The sequence below is a fragment of the Podarcis gaigeae genome, assembly GCF_964106915.1.
Source record: "Podarcis gaigeae genome assembly, chromosome: 1".
Taxonomy (NCBI): domain Eukaryota; kingdom Metazoa; phylum Chordata; class Lepidosauria; order Squamata; family Lacertidae; genus Podarcis; species Podarcis gaigeae.
Window position 1 is genome coordinate 41594095 of NC_139678.1, and position 18667 is coordinate 41612761.

General features: G+C 42.7%; 1 long non-coding RNA gene across 1 annotated transcript; it reads right to left on the minus strand.

Moving 5' to 3' along the window:
* Positions 1–3372: 3372 nt before the first annotated feature.
* Positions 3373–9743, minus strand: LOC310839909. The gene is made up of 3 exons (XR_014561701.1): positions 9677–9743; positions 6834–6897; positions 3373–3547 (listed from the first exon to the last, which is right to left on the minus strand). It is a non-coding gene; the product is annotated as an uncharacterized lncRNA (long non-coding RNA).
* Positions 9744–18667: the final 8924 nt, after the last annotated feature.

Genomic DNA, 18667 nt, shown 5'->3' on the forward strand with positions numbered 1-18667 from the left:
CATCACTTGCAAAAGGGCCCCAGGTTTGGGGATTCTACAGGGCAATGTCCAATATCATATGAAATTTCAGTAATTGGTTCTCTTAGTTGAAGTGCTAGGAACTCTGAAATTCATTGAAATTCTTTGTATGTTTCTAATGATGTGGGGTTGTTGTTTTTTGGAAATCCTTATGGTGTAACCTACTAAGAAGTTTAGATCAGTCTGTATATATAACTTGATGGTAGATATTTAGTAGATTCAAATGCAAAGTCAAGTGTTTACAAAGAAAAAAAATACCTCTTTGAACCATGACATGAATGCCTTTTTCTTCCCATGCTATTGCCCAAGGAATTATACATTTGGATAACTTAGAGTAACAGCTGGTCAAAACAATACATTCCTCTGCAGTCATTTCATCTTAGAATAATTAAGAAGGAAAACTCTAATTGATAGAAGATGGACTGAAAATGTTTTTGATCAGCTTATAAAACTGTCAAGTACAGGACAGGAGAAGAGCGTTCCTAAGCCAGCTGAGCTATACAACAAAAAGTCGTAAGATGAAATACTCACGGATGTGTTCCTGAACAGAATGGCTTCCCCTCCAAAAGCAAAAATCAGATGCAAAAAATTATGCATCAGTAATAACCATGTGCAACAACATCCTACTTTTCCATCTGTATAACATGGATGCTCCCTCCCATCTCTATAACACGGACTATAGGAAAGTCTATTTGCATTCTTACCTGTGCAGAATTGAGGGGGGTCTCCATGTTGAAGTATACTATTATGCAGCTAGTGCTACACATACAGTTTCCCAATTTGCAGCTGCAAACTGCACACTGTGTTCTGATTACTGCATACAGAGATCCAGCATATAGGGAATCCTCCAAGTTACAATTTTTGCCGGTATAAGTACCTAGTTAGACAAGCATTGACATTCTTATTGAGCCCGTTGGATTAGTGAACATTTTATTGAATTAATGGCTTTGGTTTTAAGTTTCCCCCCTTTTTTATATAGTCTGTTTGTTTTAATTACCACGCTGTCTAAAAGTATTCCTCCAGTGGCTTTCAGTAAACATGCCCAAACACTGAAAGCTATTCATTTAGAAATATTCCTATATATTTTATCTGCTTCCTCTTTTAGAAAAGGTCCTTCCCTCCCAATGCTTTGAAATAGCTCTGCTTCCAGTCATCATCACTAATGAAATGAAATTTGTACTGCACAACATGAAAACCCCCAATTTTGACTTTTCTTTCCCAAACTCATCTAAAAGTTTCCACAATCAATCAGAACTGGTTTTATGCTTGGTCACAGATATATAAGAGAATAAGGGGTATTTTCCTTATTGATTTGCAAGAGGGATTTTTTTGACAAAACACAATATTTCCTTAATACAAAATACACAAGGGAACACAGGTTTAGATGAGTGCATACTTTCTATACCACCTCTGAGGGGAGCTGTTAGCCAACACTTGTTATTCACAGAAGGAAAACTATTCTGACCATCTCCAGAACATTTTAATGAGATAATCTCCTCTTCTCAGAGTAGAATCAAAGATAACAAAACTAATGTAAAACCTGAGGAGAAACATATTTTGTATGATTTGAAGTAAAACAAATGGTGTTTCAGGATTCAAGATGGAACAGGCAAGCAATCATCCTCATTGAGTTGATGTGGTTTCACTTTGAAATTAATATATTGGTACAAATAAATAGCTTACAAAACAGATGAGATCAGTGGAACTGCTGTTCTTGAATGAGATTGCTGTTATTTCAGTTATCATAGGACAGCCTGGCATCTCAAAGCTCTGGGGGGTGACCGGGGACCCCCCCCGCTACCACCCACCGCACCCCAGGGCCGCCAGGCCTGGCGGGGGAAGGGGAGGGGCCGCGTGTGGCGTTGCCTCCCCCCCCCGCGGCCCACACGCCCCCGCAGGCTTGGGGGGCAGCCAGACGGGCCCCCGTGCCACCACCCAGCACTCTGGGGCATCAAGGCCCGCCTAGGGAAAAGGATCCCCTTTTAAAAGGGTGTCCTGAAATCCATTACCCCCCCCCCCGCTATCCTTTGGGAACCCTGTCGCCGGGGGGGGGGGGCAAAGGCCCCAGGCTTACCTTTGGAGTGAGGAAGTCCAGCGACGTCCTTCCCGAAGAAGCTCTGGAGCCAAGTGAGGATTCCCAGGTAAGATCCTCCCTCTAATGTGTGGGCAGGTAATCCCTCCCCTACCTGGCCTGGTCTCCTTGGCAACGCTTCCCCCAGGTGGGATTGGACAACTGACTGAGGTAGGCGGAGACCTCCAGGTATCCCACCTGAGGGAAGGCAAAGCCAAGCCTATGCTGTTGGAGCCGCTCCAGATCTAGGGGCTGCACGCGTCCACGCAAAGGGCGCCCCCCGTTTTAAGCGGGGAGCGGTCATTCTTACATTAAGATGTTTTTCATCTTCTAAAGGGCCACAGGTGGCACTGTGGGTTAAACCACATCTTCTAAAAGTAATTGCTAATGGGCTAAACCCAGCTAACATTTTAAAGTTCCATTGATATTAATGGCATCAATAGTTAAACCAGGAAAGACTAAATAAAACCATTAAGTGTAGAGATAAGATGGAGACATTTGTATCCTTCAGCATCATGAATCCCAGTGAAAATACATGGATGGCTTAAGCAGCACAAGTAGACGGCCAAATTTATTATGGCGACTAGATACAGAATCTCACTCTGACCTCATATAGCTGGAGACAGGCAGCTTCTGGGAAATGTTATGAAGACTGTAACAACTAGAATGTGTGACTAGGGATTTGAAACTCTAGGGTCTATCAGAAGTTATCCCTGTCTACCCTACACTCCATAATGTTGCCTGCAGATGGCCTGATGTGCAAAGATTGAAGGAATGATGCTACTTTCCCTGCAGACCTTCCGCCAAAAACATAAGTGCTGACAGGACAAAAACAACTGGAATGGTGACAGGGGTTTCATGGGATCCATCAGAATGTTGCATTAATATCTGCATTGCTGTATAGAATCAGCACAGGGAGTTTGTCCAGAGCCAGGGGCAGTTCCAATACCAGTTAAAGAATTCCCCTGTGCCAGAATTTCATGGGCTTATGAAACAGAGGGAACTCAAATTATTTCATGTTGAGTGGGTATAGTCTAGAACAAGCACTTTTAATCAACTAGATTTTCCAGATGATTAAACAATATCTCATAGACCAGTGTGAAGAGTTAATCCTCCAGCAGAGCATCAAAAGATGTCAAGAAGTTCAGGAATAGGAATAGGGAATAATCTCCCCGTCAACTTTTAAACATAGGTACGTCCCTAAATAAGGCAATACCTCCTCAGTCACATACCTAGATTTGAAGTGGTGGTGGTGACAGAAAGGTACATCAGAAACCTAGTACTGTTTTTAAAGAAAAGAACAGCGGATTCATTTATTTATTTTTTGAAAAGTTGCCAGCCCATTATAATAAGCATACAGTGCTTGCATGCTCTTTGCCTTATTCACATATTTGAGATCAGCTGACAGCTGCTCCAGTTGCACTCTGAGGAACATGGTTTATTTCTTGATGCTGCCAGCTGGAATAAAATGGAGAAGATGTAATTTTTTAATTAATTAACTTCAGAACACTGAGGAGCCTTGAGACACATTGCAAGTGATGGGAAATCCACAACATTCTCACTGTAAGACCTATGATGTGAACATGTTTCTTTAACACAGAGAGTACAAGCATCAGTGCTCACATGCAAGGGATTCCTAGTGGGCTCGATATAATTTAAATAGAAATACAGTGCATATCACCATCATGGTAAAGAATATGACCAAGTGACTTCTGCGCCTGCTCAGTCTGTGGCTCAGATGCTAACCACTGATGGACAACTTCAAGGTCCCTGCTCTCTTGCAGTTCTTTATCTTAAATTAGACTTGGAATGAAATACTTTCAAACAGAACACTGTCTTTGGACAGTCCTTTACAAAAGAGGACACCTTCCTGTACAGTAGGCAAAACAAGACTGCCATAATTCATCAAGGAGTTGGACCAAATGACCTCCAAGGTCCAACTTTAAAATTGTATTATTATAGAAGCGCTTTCCTCCTCCTTGTTCATGCATTTGGAGATAAGTGTGTGTGTGTGTGTGTGTGCGTGTGTGTGTGTGCGTGCACACACACACACACAGTTTATCTATGTGTGTATAAAATATAAACTGCAGACTCCAAAACATTTAACAAAGGAAAATAGGGACACACGTGTTTCTGTTTTTATACTGTATTTTTATGCTGTGAACCCCCCTGAGATCTGTGGACAAAGAGCGGTATACAAATTAATTAAATAAATAATATTTGTAACACCTAATCTTAGCCATGAATACTACTTGACTACTTCCATTTCCGTTTTTCACATGCTGCAAACTCAATTGCTCTGTATTCTGTATTCTGTATTCTGTATTCTGGTTTTCAGAAACTGAGTGTGTTCATAAACTGACCATGACCATCTCCTAAGACTATTCATACAATGTTCAATCCCATGCAGTTCTTAAACTATGCTGGAAGCAGGGGTACTGACTTGCCCCCCACATTGAGGGTGCCCTGTGACCCATCCCACCCCCACCCAACAGGCCAGCGCTCTCCCGTTGGCCACGGGCGGGGGGCACAGAGGGTGAAAATCACCCTCCATGTGTCCTGCCCCTGCCTGCTGTGCCAGAGCTTGCCTGGGTGGTGGTGGGGGCCCCCTCAATATTAGGAGGGCTTGGCCCCCTGCCCAGAAAAATTGAGGAGGCCAAAGCCCCTTCCACCCCCTATAGTTGGCACCCCTGGTTGGAAGAGAAGGGCTTACTAGAGCACTGGAAGGAATGCAGAGCAGGACTCAAGACTCTGAGCAAGTGTGGAGCAACCCAAGTAGTTCAGCTGGTAAGGATAGCTGCTATTTCTGTCCTTAACCAGGAGGACATAGCTGCCTGCAAAGAGGCGGGGGAAGGAGGGAGAAGCAACCAGCAGTTGCAAAATCTTTGCATTCAATAAACTTGTAGCTTTCGTTTATCCCAGCCATGTGATATTCCTCCTTGGTTTCAGAGCCAATATCCCTTTCCACATTTATTTTGGTCCCCAGTGTGTTGTGATGGTAATGACAAGAATATGTGCATATCGCTTGAGCTCCAAAGTTAAATTAAAAGTGAAGCATGCTTTGGAACCATATGAGTTTGACGGAAAACTGAGGATGACTTGTAAACATAGGAAATGTCTTGGGAAATTCAGATCAAATTTCAGAAACAAATCTACATGTTTGAGAAACAATTGACAATAACTCTTGTTATTGCTACTGCCAAGATCCAAATCTGAAGGCTCAGCATGCTTTGGAGTTTAAATGCTGGGCCAGCTCACAATGTAAGCACCCAAACCCATATAGGAGAAGTGGCAGAAATCCATTGATTCCCTGCTGGCGGAAGGGAGTTCTCTAGTATTTGTTGAGGTGGCAAGAAGCCAAGCAGGGCTTGAACTATAGAAACAGCATCAATCCAGAAACGTAGTTACTGCAAATATTTTATCCTGTTTTCACACTTTTCAGAGAGTTCTCTCATTCTGCAAACACCATTACTGCATTACAAAATATTTACATCTTTTCAGCTTTAAATCTCTTGATCCTTATGTTGAAGGTTGGAATACAGTGGTAACTCGGGTTACATACGCTTCAGGTTACATACACCTCAGGTTACAGACTCCGCTAACCCAGAAATAGTACCTCGGGTTAAGAACTTTGCTTCAGGATGAGAACAGAAATTGTGCTCCGGTGGCACAGCAGCAGCAGCGGGAGGCCCCATTAGCTAAAGTGGTGCTTCAGGTTAAGAACGGACCTCCAGAACGAATTAAGTACTTAACCCGAGGTACCACTTTATCTACATGGGAATTTGGCTGCAACCCTATATTGGCAAGAAGGACCAGGTGTATAGTTTAGTGCTGCTGCTAGATCTGCCTTTACTCTGACGTATTCAGGTAGCAGCTGTCGCAAGAACCCCCAACATTTCTATGAGTTGATGACTACTTTTACTCAGCTGCATCTGGTGTGTCATGGGATGCGGGTGACACTGTGGTCTAAACTACTGAGCTTCTTGGGCTTGCTGATCAAAAGGTTGGCGGTTCGAACCCCCACAATGGGATGAGCTCCCGTTGCTCGGTCCCAGCTCTTGCCAGCCTAGCAGTTCGAAAGCATACCAGTGCAAGTAGATAAATAGGTAGTGCTGTGGCAGGAAGGTAAATGGCCCTTCCATGCACTCTGGTTTCTGTCCAGGTGTCCTGTTGCACCAGAAGCGGTTTAGTCATGCTGGCCACAGGACCCGGAAAGCTGTCCGTGGACAAATGCCGGCTCCCTCAGCCTGAAAGATAAACGGCGTTTCCGTGTGCTGCTCTGGTTCACCAGAAGCGGCTTAGTCATGCTGGCCACATGACCTGGAAGCTGTACGCCGGCTCCCTCGGCCAATAAAGCAAGATGAGTGCTGTAAAACCAGAGTCGGCCACGACTGGACCCAATGGTCAGGGGTGCCTTTACCTTTACTAGTTTACCTAATATAATGCATTTGTGTATGCCATTTCACTAAAATCTGCATTCTTATGCAGTCTTCCCCCTAATATAACCACTGATTGGGTTGTTAAACTGCATCACATAATTTGGAGAAGTGTGAATATCAAAGCATTTCAGTTTGTAGATTGCTTTGGGGAAGTGTGAATTAGGTAGATTCAATCAATACGTGGATGAAACCAGATTTCTCCTCCATCTGTGCCCCTAACTAGCATGTGTTGGGTTGCTCTGTTCATGACTTGGATGGAACAATAAAGAATATGTTCATTAAATATGTGTTGAAGTTAAACATACGTGAAAAGAAGAAACCATACAAGTTCATATTGGCAAGACTGAAGCTGAGCGGCAACAGTGGACCCTAAAGAAATAAAATAAAGTCCATATATATATATATATATATATATATATATATATATATATATGAGAAAGGGGGAACCCTCTAAATACAAAAAGGGGAATTCTGGGCAGGCTGTGTAACTGCTGAGAGAGACAGGGGAGTTTATATTGGATCACAGTCAACTATTAGTAAACAATGTGATGTCACTGACCTTAAAAATCCATATTTGGGTTGCATTAACAGAAGTATGATATGTCAGCTAATATGTTAGCTGTGCAGCATTGTTTAGCCTGAGGCTCAGAGCCAATCTCTATACCACTTTGCAGGAGACTGAGAAGCAGGCTGCTTTTGAAAAAGCCCAGATAGAAATGACCTCATGGGAAGGCCATCATCTGCTCTGTTTGACACAAGCACAAACTGCAATCTGGCACGCCGTCGCTCAGCCCACCTGAGAAAGATCTGACTGTGTTACTGCAAATTTCAACCTGTCCATCCAGGACAATTAGCGTTATTTTTATTTATTTTTAAATTACTAGTTTTCTATGAGCATAGTTCTGACTTGGCTTAAAATGGTAAGCTGGGTGAATTTTTTCATCTGAATTGGACTTAAGTGTTATCCCCCAATTTGGCCATGATAATTTTAAGGGATGATATATAAATCATAGAATCATAGAATTGTAGAGAGCCATTTAGTCAACCCCTGCAATGCAGGGATCTTTTGTCCAATGTGGGGCTCAAACCCACAACCCTGAGATTAAGAATCTCATGCTCTACTGACTGAGCTATCCACAGGATCCTCTCCCTAATTTATGATATATGGGGGGGGGGGATATCAGTAATTTGAAGTATAAAGAAAAAAAACATTGCAGCACTCGAAAGACTAAGACATTTGTTACAGACTCTCCAAGTGTCCCTATTTTCCAGAGATGTCCCTGATTTAGATAAGCTGTCCTAGTTTCTGATCTGATCCCAGAATGTCCCTCTTTTCCTTAGGATGTCCCTACTTTCATTGGAGAAATGTTGGAGGGTATGGAGTTATCTGACCCCCGAGTTGTCTGGAGGCAATCTTGTATAAGGAAGTTAAAAAAAAAAACACACCTTAATGTTTTATTATGTTTTTATATATATTGGAAGCTGCCCAGAGTGGCTGGGGCAACCCAGTAAGATGTGTGGGGTATAAATAGTTAAATCATCATTATGGAACGAGATGTCCCTATTTTCATTTGAGAAATGTTGGAGGGTATGTTGTTATGGCATAAATAGACCTGAGTCCATGAAAGCTTATGGCATAATCAATATATTAGGCTTGGATCTTGGAACAGCAACTTATGAAAGTTCATGGGAGGACTGTTTCCCGTCCTCTCTTACCTTTACAATCCCTCGTGCCCCATCCCATCTTCTTCATGAAGGCCCTACAACCCTCCAGAGAGGCTTTTCTGGGATTGGGGGTGGCTGTGGGTGAGGAAGGGACAGGGAACATTCCTTCGTTGTTTTGTGGAAGAATGCCATGTCTTAGTTTGATGGAAACTGAGGTCATTAAGTGTTCCCTAATTGGTCAAGGTTCCGCTTTCCAGAAAAACCTGACCCACAGTAGGAAAAACAGTGGCATGCCTCTTTGATATTGACTGCTAACGCTAAGACCTACAGGAGAGTTTCCAGGAACATTGTTGTTTTTCTACAGAGTACAATCTGCAAATGTTTCAAATGAAGAGATTTATTAATAGCTGATAAGTCAGACTGAGTGCCCAGATACTTACTGTTTTTATTGCCTTTGTTTCCTGATGCCTACTTTTGGTTATATAGTCCAGGGCAAAAAGTTTAGTAAAATCTTCAGGAAGCAGGAATCACTTCCCTGTCTAAGCTGAGTTTTCAATAGTTTGACTCTAACTATCTCTACAGTCACTCCTCTGTAGTCTGCATGAGAAATATTTTTTCTGCGTCACAGCCTTTGGATAGACCATTGCCACTTTCAAAAGCACCAGAAGTATGTAAAGACTTGACTGTCAATGTTACTGATCAAGGATTTGTTTCATGTTCTGTATAGCTTTATTTTTATTTTTAAATCACTACCCTTCTCTTCTTTTAGCAGAGACAGGCTGAATCAAAAGCTCTCCTGTGGGCACAAGGGCACCAACTGGATTCTACCCAATTAGAACATAAAAGGGGCATTGCAACCTGTTTCTCAGTAACCAGACAGCTGCTATTGAGAAACTCACAAGTAGAGCTTAAAGTCAACAGCCATCTCCCACAATTGGTCCCCATCTACTGATATGAAATGATATCTTGCTGCTGAATATGGAGATTCCATTTAACCATCATGAGTAACAGCCATCAATGGACTTTTTCTCAGTAGATTTCTGTTTTATGATAGATTTAACGTAATATCTGTTGAGGAAATGATAATGAAGAAAGCCAGAACAAAAGATGATCTGCATGCAGCAGGTTCTAATTTCTGGAATCTCCTAGTATTACTGAGATAGACTCCCTGCCTGAAACCTTGGTGAGCCTCTGCCACTCATTGTAGACAAAATTGGATTAAATGGACCAAAGGTTTAACTTGGTATAAGGTAGCTTTCTGTGTCTATAGAGTGAAGAGAGATAATTTGGGTTCTAGATTATGCAAGGAAATAAGAACTTCTATACTTGCACTGCCACCTCCAAACCATGCTATTTCATCATTCATTCTTAACGCTGCCATTTCTCCCCACACTGCGTGTGGTTCAACAGTGTCTGAGTGTGCTTGTGTGCCAAGTGTACAGTGCCAAGTGTGCCCTCTCTTTCCCCCTACTCCTAGCCCAACCTGTTGTTCGCTGCCTTGCACTCTGCTCTGAGCTTTGCTTTGCTTCACTAGCCTCCATGGGCAACAGCCACAGCCAATAAGAAATGATTGACAGCAAACTGTAGGGTCTAGGAATCCATGGCACACTGAGAAGGTGACAATGTCTGCATGAGGCAGGAAATGTTCAAGTGTGCGCTTTTGCAGTAAGGCAAGAGAGAGGAGATAACGGCAAAGCAAGCACATGGCGCGTGAACATGCACAAGAGGAATCCTATCTGGGCTTAGGCCTGACTCATGTCAACTTCAAGTGCTGTACTTGGCAACTGGCTAAGCAGTGGCAGCTGTTAACAGTCAAGAGCTGCCAAATGTGGGGGCAGGAAGAAGGCAATCACGCACACCCGCTTCACTATGTAATGCAAGGGGCAGGATGGTCCTTGAGTGTTGGCTCCGTTTTTTCTTCCTCCCCAAGCAGAATTCTCAGTTAGTAGTTCCAACTTCTCCCCACCTGCATCTCCAGCTCCCTAGTTATCAATATGCAGATGACGCCAAGTTCTATCCCTCTGTACCCTCTGAGTCAAGTGAAGTTGTGCCAGTGTTGACCTGATGTCTGGAGGCAGTAATGGGTTGGGTGAAGGCCAGTAAACTCAAGTTGAATCTTGACAAGACAGAGGTGTCGGTGGTAGGTGCTTCCCATATTAAGAAAGTGGGTAGGGAATCAGTTCTAGAAGACATTGGATTCACCTTGAAGGAGCGGTGTGTTTTCTGGGAGTGATCCTTAATTCGAAACTCACACTGGAGGCCCAGATGGCCTCAGTGATAAACATTGCATATGCTCAGCAATTGGATGGTTTGCTAGCTGCATACATTCCTGGTCCAGACTAGCCAGGTCACTGTTATTCCCATCCTGGTAACCTCCTGATTAGATTACTGCAATGTGCTCTGTGTGGTGCCGCCCTTGAAGACCACCCAGAAGCTTCAGCTGGTGCAAAATTCTGTATGGTATCCCTAACTGGAGCAATATTTTACCAGTTACTTGGGAATTGCACTGACTGCCTATACACTGTTGGGCCCAGTTCAAAGCTTTGACTATCTTCTGCGCTGGGGCTTGAGATAAGTGGGGAAGCTCTAGGTATGCCACTGCCACTGCCTGCTCCCCAGTTGGTGGTGTTATTGAGCAGAGTCTTCTCCTAGTCTTACTCTGAATGGAATTCCCTCCTGCTGATATTTGTGACATGTTACTTTGTAGTTTTAATTATTAGCATAGAATCACTAGCAGAACTCCCAAACAGTGTATTATAATTTGAATCCTGCATTGCAAGGAGTTAGCCTAGATTTCTTCCAACTACAATAATTCTACAATTCTATGATCATTATGAAATTAATGGTTTCACCTGCCTTTCTTACTTCTGCTCATAGCAAATGGTTCCAGTCAAAAGCTTGGTGAACTGATGCAAATATTGCAAATCTTCAGCCAGTTATACCAGGCTGGCACACATATTTCACAGGAAGTCCTGCCAAAATCATCCAGTCCCCAGTGGAGGAAAATAACGGGAGAATTCTGAATGACTCAAAATGACAGGTGGGGAAAAGAGCAATGGTTGTGGTTTAATTGCTGCATTCATTGTACAGGAAAGTTTCTAGTGCCAATGAACACACATTCTCTTTGTGGTAATTTCTCCAATCAAGCATTCTGTTGTTAGCTGTTAATTTCTACAAGCTTTTATGCTAGAGGCCCTGCTGAGTCTTTCACAATGTGGGAAATAATAGCTTTCTTTTGTCATTAGCAGTGTGAGATGGAAGAACCATTTTATTCAGCTCTAAAGGTTTCCTTCTATTAATTTCAGTAGGAGCTGGATCATGGCCTTATTCCAGGTTCAAAGATCAATAACAGTTGCCTTAGTTGGCATGATATAGTATCTACCTGCCCATAAGGGAATCCGTTTCGGGAGAAGGTTTAAACCAGCGGTGGATAGCCAATGTGGTTCCATTCAGATGTTGTTTAATGTATAATTTAACTCTTTGTATCTTAAGAACTCTGAATCATTCTATGTTCAGAAAATACCTTGGCATTTCCCTGACCTCATCTTTTGTACAAATCTGAGTAGTGGAAAGTTCTGCCTATAAACAAGTTGTGAGTTTTATATATTACTCTTTGAATCGCACACACCGTAAAGTTCACCCTCATTCTTAGCTTTGGCTACAATGGAGAAAAAGTCTGAGGACTATTTGAGGATATCCCTAGAGTGAAGTAAGAATGTTTAGCACTGTCTGGCCTTTGAGTCATGCAATGTTTTGGTACTTTCCGTCCTAGCATATATGACTAGTAGCTTTTGAAGCAGATATCTGATGCTATGTTGTTTATAACCTGGAAGCTACTCCAGATCCTTCCATTACCGAAGCTTCTAGGAAACAGTTCAATAGTTTTAGAGCTATGAAACCTTACTGCAGATTAATTTTTTAGTGCCACATTGGACAGCTATTTCGTGCAATCATTCCACCACAAATACAATCTATCCACGCTCTTGATTTCACAGCCTCTGCTAGCTGTCTGCATTGCCAGTCACATTAGGGAAGAGAGGCTGGTGGAGCTGATCCAAATAGCAGCCGTCTTCCAGGAACATATTAGTCCAGACAGAGCTGCCTTACCTCAACAGCAAAAGAATTCTGATAAGATGAGGCTTGGTCAGTAACAGTTTACTTTTCATGAGGCACAAATGTATGAATCAGAGGTTACGTCTCCACACCTCCATAATGAGAGCTAAGCAAAACCCATCTGTTTTGGCACAAGGAGATGTTACACAGAACCTCATTGTAGGTGTGAGAAACCATTGTAGCATTTTAGGAGCCAAGCCAGGAGCCCTACAGATCATGTGACACTAATTCGCTTTCCCTACTACTAGTAGGACAAACTCCAGGCCATTAAGTCTAGAATACTAAAGCCCTGTTCAAGCATTATTGCCTGAACAGGAAATATCAATCCATATAGGGGGCGCATACAAGGGCTCTGCCTCCAAGATTCCTGTCCCCTGACACTCAGTACCAGACCTTCTCATGTTGAGCAAGGAAGGGCTGAGGGAGACATGAGTAAGGATTCCCACTAAATCGGAACCCCTGATCACATGGCGGCTTCTACATACAGTACATTCAAGCAAACAGAGAGGGTAGGGTTGACCCACATGAAGACATTGGGGTATCAGGCCTCCAACACATGAGGAGGCATCTTGTTCAGGCATTGTACCTTAGTAGGACTTAACACCACAGACCCGAATCTTCCTGGGGTCCTAGTGATAATGGAGAACCAATCCCCCACCACTGCCTGATAGAACGCTCCAAGATCTGCTACATTCTTTCATTCTGGGCAGCTCATCATTGATGCATGATTTTATCTTGTGAACTGCCCTGAGACCTGTGGGAATAGGGCGGTATACAAATTTAATAAATAAATAAAATGAGAAGGCAGCCAGTGACAATGCACTTTTGGACAACTGGCGGTGCAGTGAGCCAGTTGCTGCCTCTGCTTCGGTTGACTGTACTTGGCCTAGTCACTAGACGGGTGCAGTGCCACCACTGGACAACTGCCTCACTTACTTGCAAGTCGCAAGTTGCAGTGGCGTAGTGTGGGTTGTCAGCACCCAGGGCAAGGCAAGTAATTTGTGACCCCTAACCCATGGATTTGCGCCCCCTAACCCTAACCCCCAGATGTTGAGCCCGGTGCGGCCGCCCCCCCTGCACCCCCCACGCAACCCCACTGGCAAGTTGCATTAGCAGATCAGGCAGTACTGCAGGAAGAATCAATTGAAATAACCACCGGCGGCCACATGGATCTTGGGTGAAGGCAGTGGCGTAGCGTGGGGGGTGCAGGGGGGGCCAGCTGCACCGGGTGCAACATCTGAGGGTTAGGGTTATGGGGTGCAAATCCACGGGTTAGGGGGCGCAAATTACTTGCCTTGCCCCGGGTGCTGACAACCCAAGCTACGCCACTGGGTGAAGGGCACACTGTGCCACTAAACAGCATATGCCCTTAATCTCCTATGGTTCCTACTCCCTTCCTCCAGCTGTGGGAAGCCAGATCTTGCCAGCGCTTGAGTGCCTGACTACAGGACAGGAGGAAGGTTGCTATTATTAAAGTATGACACTTTGTGAAATTGTGACCACATTCAAATCCTGACCATGTTCTAAAACAGAGTAAGACAAATGCATGTTTATCTTTGTTTACATGTAAGCAGGAAGAGCCGGCAGCTTTTATTAACCCTCCTCTTCACAAAAAGAGACACTTTGCTTTGTTGCTGGGACTCTGCTCTGGCTGCTGCAAAGGTCCCTATCAGTGTTTTCCAGAGTCGCTAATTGCAGCTTCCAAAAGTTATCTCCAGGGCTGCTTCACACAGAGTTCATCCGTGTTTTTACAAAACAAGTATTTAGTGAGAGGAAAACACACCAGCGCAAGAAGGAAGCACGAATTGTATTGCCCCCATCCATTTCCTACCATTTGGGCACTGCAGTGATAAACACGGCTGCTGCATAGCACAAGCTGATTATGAGTCACAGTCACCATGTCAAATACTTTTAAATTATCGCCCGCAAACACCCAAGAAAGCATGCAACTACTAGATTACAACTGTAAACCAGAAATAGAAGGGCTGTTAAAATAGAGTTTCAGACTGCTTAGTGTAGAACATCTCAAATATTTAAGCAGTAATAAATTGGCTCTAGTTCAGCTCCTTTCACTATGCACCAAGCAATATTTGTGGTATTAAGATTATATTGGTGGAAATAATCTTTGCACCAAGCAATATTTGTGGTATTAAGATTATATTGGTGGAAATAATCTTTGTGCTGTTGTGATAATCACAGTTAAAAACAACTTGCAAATGCAGCTTCATTGAGCATACGAAATAATGGGCTCAATTGCAGCTGAGATTCTGTAGCTCCAGTTGTTGATTTTTCTTAGTTCTGTAAAATTTATAAAATATTTGGAGTCATGAAGGCTCCTCTTACATTTCTGCAGTAGATTTGCTATGTTACTTGCATAGAAAATGCACTGAAAATAGGGTGGCTATATAGTCCTCTCTTTGTCTGGTCCAAGCCTAGTTTAAAGATAAAGGTGTTACCCCAAGTAAGGAGAACAGGGGCTTTGAAGATGCCCATCCACATTCAGTACCTGGACAGCAGACTGAGGGACAGAGGTCACCTGTTCCCAGTCTTCCCCACTATTTAAATTATAGCAATTATTACTGACACTTGCAGATATAAAGAAACATATGTAAATCTTACATAAACCTGTGTTCTCAACTGCCCTCCTTTTTGGTGGTACATGTCCTCTTTTGGGGAGGATGCAAAAGTGGCTAATTTAGAACCCTTTATATCTCCTTATTTTTTGACCTTTCAAGAACCTGACCAGGGAATGGTCTTATCTGTTGCCCCCAAGAATCTTAACTTGGCAATGATGCCACCTTAAAAAATTCCTCAGTTTGAGAAGTTGAATAATTCTAAGAATAACAACAATGCAGAACAGGCAGCTAATTGCATGAATTGGAAAATCATTGGGCAAGCTGGAAGGCATAAACCCCTAAAACTCAGGGGAGTAAACCTGGAATAGAACAGACTGTTGATTCTCAGCTGATCGTTTGCTTTATTTAGTTCATTAACAATCACCCTCAGAAAATAATCTATATTATATTATCACAACTCTGGAAGTCTGTCTGAGGCTCTTCTCTAGTTTCTGAGATGTCACCAGCAGATATTATTTATTTCACTTATGAATTGTTTTCTAGGCATAATAATAATAATAAAATTTTATTTATATCCCGCCCTTCCAAAGCCAAAGCCGGGCTCAGAGCGGCTAACAACAGTAAAATAATACAACATAAAGCATCTTGAAGCAATCAAACAATAAACACACACACACAAACAAACAACCATACACCAATTTCAAGTAAAAAGAAAAATCTAATATTCTCATGATGCTTAATTCTAAAATCTTGATATGTTGAAGATGCAGCTCATAGACATTGTTGTTGTTGTTGTTGTTGTTGTTGTTGTAAGCAGAGCATCCTGCTTTTCTTTGTAATGCAACAGGTCAGGCTACTGTTACCTGGCATGCAGCAGTATCACTGCACTGTGCCTCATTCAGCACATCATCTATAAGTTCTCTGCTATGACCCTTGCATCATGTGGAAATAAACCCAATTCTAGTTTACGAATAATGCCTAACTATTCTCTTCTGTTCTTCTTTGGAGATGAACATTTGTATATTGGCACTAGATGACTGTACACTTTGGCAGACCTAAGTGCCTCTAATGCTACGGCTTTCTTTCTGTGGAGAAGGGCAAAACAACTGGCCTAACCTCCCCTCTAGCCTAAGTGTTAGTATGATGTAATCATTGGATCATGGGTAGACATTTCATAGGTTCTTAAGAATGGAAGTCAAGCATAAGCTTTGTAGTCGGTTGTGAACATTCCACACACCTTGAAGAATTAATGGATACTGTGCCAAAGCAAAGTTGGAGGAGAGTGGATCATGTCAGTGAATTCAGGGTATGTTCTTCCTACTGCTGCTGCCACCAAGCAACTCCATTTTCCTTTACGGAGCCCATATCTTTCTCTGCCAGAAGTCTGCTGGCAGATACTTTCCAAATGAAACAGACAGACTGCAATTAAACACTTCTATGTGGCTGAACGCAGTAATGTTATGAATACCCTGGGAAATATAAACAATCCGCAAATGGGAATCATTTCCATTACATGATTCAACAATATGAATGCTTTTCAAGCATACGATAATAAAAAAATCTATAAGATAACACAACCACACTTTTATCTCATTAAAATGATTTTATGAGAATACTGTGCTTCCGCCATACTTTTCTAAACTCGCTTCACTGAAGGGTGTAAAGATAACTTACTTTCTGTTGCTCGGTAGGGAACAGGTTGCAGATCAGTGGTAGAGCATCTCCCAGATTCAGTCCCTGGCATCTCCAGGTAGGGCTGGGACTATATCCTGTCTGAAAATTGGCTGCTGCCAACCAGTAATGATGTAAGAAGGCATCCATTTCCATTCTGACTCATCTTCATTTCATGCAGCTCTGTTTCCATTCTGCTGCAGGCTGGCTTCCAAGAAAAACTATGATATTCAGCTTACTGGATGGCTAGCTGAAAGAAGAAAGTCTTCAGCAAACACTGAGAAGACAACAGAGATGACACCTGTTTGATATATACTAGGAGGGAGCTCCGAAGGGTAGGTGCTGCCCCTCTAAAGGCCTGGTTCCAATGTTGTGTGGAATGGACCTCCTGATAAGAAAGTATCTGCAAGATGCTGTCTCCTGCAGACTGAAGTGATTGGTTGGTTATATAAGCTGCTGAGAGATTAAGGAGAATCAACAAGGTTGTCCTCTGTCATCTCTCACCTGGCACAGGTCAACCAAAGCAGTTTCAAACTCAAATTCATTTTTTTTTTATAATAATTTTTATTAAGGTTTTCCAAATTAGAACAAATCAAAGCAAATTAAATCCAATCTATTGCCAATAACTAGGACTTCCCCTCCCTACCCCCTCTTGTGTTCCAAATCTTCCAAATAAGCAATTAAATTCAACAAATTCTTATCCCCAAATTACACTCTTCGTCAATAACCCAATTTATCCAAATTCTCGTCCCCTAAGATCGATCTATACCCTTCCACGGGTTTCCCCCTTTCGAACATAGTACAGATGAAAATAAGATAAATGTAAATAATAATTTTACAGCCTTTGGATTCCAATTTTCCCTCCCCTCTTTCCCCTTTGCGTTTCACCTATCCCTCCACTTCTAATATCTTCCTGGAGTTCCCACATTACACTATATCCCTCCGGTTCTTTGCCAGTCTTTAATTACGGATGTCCAATCGTAGGAGTCTATCAAATAAGGGCCCATTTCTTCTATCCAGGTTTTTATATCCAGGAGTAAAAACTCCAATTTTGTATCCATAAGCTTGTCAAACCTGAATATCCCAAATGTTCCCCCAGTTCTGTCCAGTTCTTGTTGTTTCCTTGTTCTTATCAATCATTCTCCTCCTTTTTATTTCTCTGTTCTCCCACAGAAATGTTCTTTTTCCAAAAGTTTCTAGTGTCTCTGCAGAGGTTTGTTATTCTTGAAGCAAAGCATTACATCATGTTCCTTTCATTTTCCAACAAATAGTTCCATTGTTTCCTGTAGTGTGTAGACCTCTGTAGACAAAATAGTGTTCCATTCCTGCAGTTTCCCAGGAGATTGAAAGTTCCATTCAACTGTTCACATTTCCTGTGAAAAACACATGCAATGTCCCTCGGCTCCTCTAGGTGGATTGCAGTAACAAAGTTCCCTTCCAAAATCACATCCACCAGACCAAGTAGCTTGTTGACCGATATTTAAAACAGTTTGTATTCAATTTGTAACAAATATAACCGGCAAAGTCCTCATAACAAAGTCTCTATTTTAATCTTCCTTTTTGACAGCTCTTTGACAGCTGTCAAAACCTCCATCACTTTTCTCCAGGCAGTTTCACGAATCGCTCCAGGGATTCCGGGGGGGTTGCTTTTTTTAAAACAATTCCACTTTTCTCCTCCAGCTCAATCTTATAATTTTCCCTCGCGAAGTTGCTGATTCGGCAAGATAAGGTTACACTCGATCTTAGTTGTCCAGTCCTTTGTTTTGGCTCTTCTACAATTTAGGGGTAGGCTGACTTCCTTTTTTCCACCTCCCCTGTTCGCTCCGAATTTTAAAAATTTATCCCCTTTTTTTATAGTCCATATTCCAATTACTCACGGGTTCTTCTTTAGAGCCGAATTTTCAATAGAAGAAGTCAGCGCTCTCCGCCGGATGGCATGCGGCTGCGCTCGGCAGGGATAGCAGAGAACTCAAAGCACCACGCTTCTCCCCGGCACCCGATCCGTAGCCTTTAAAAAGGCTCCTTCACGAGTCGGGAGGGCGCTAACGGTGCCAGCCGAGTCTCCATGTCCACGGCCTCAATCTGGCCGTGGTTTTTAAGGGTCCCCGCATCGC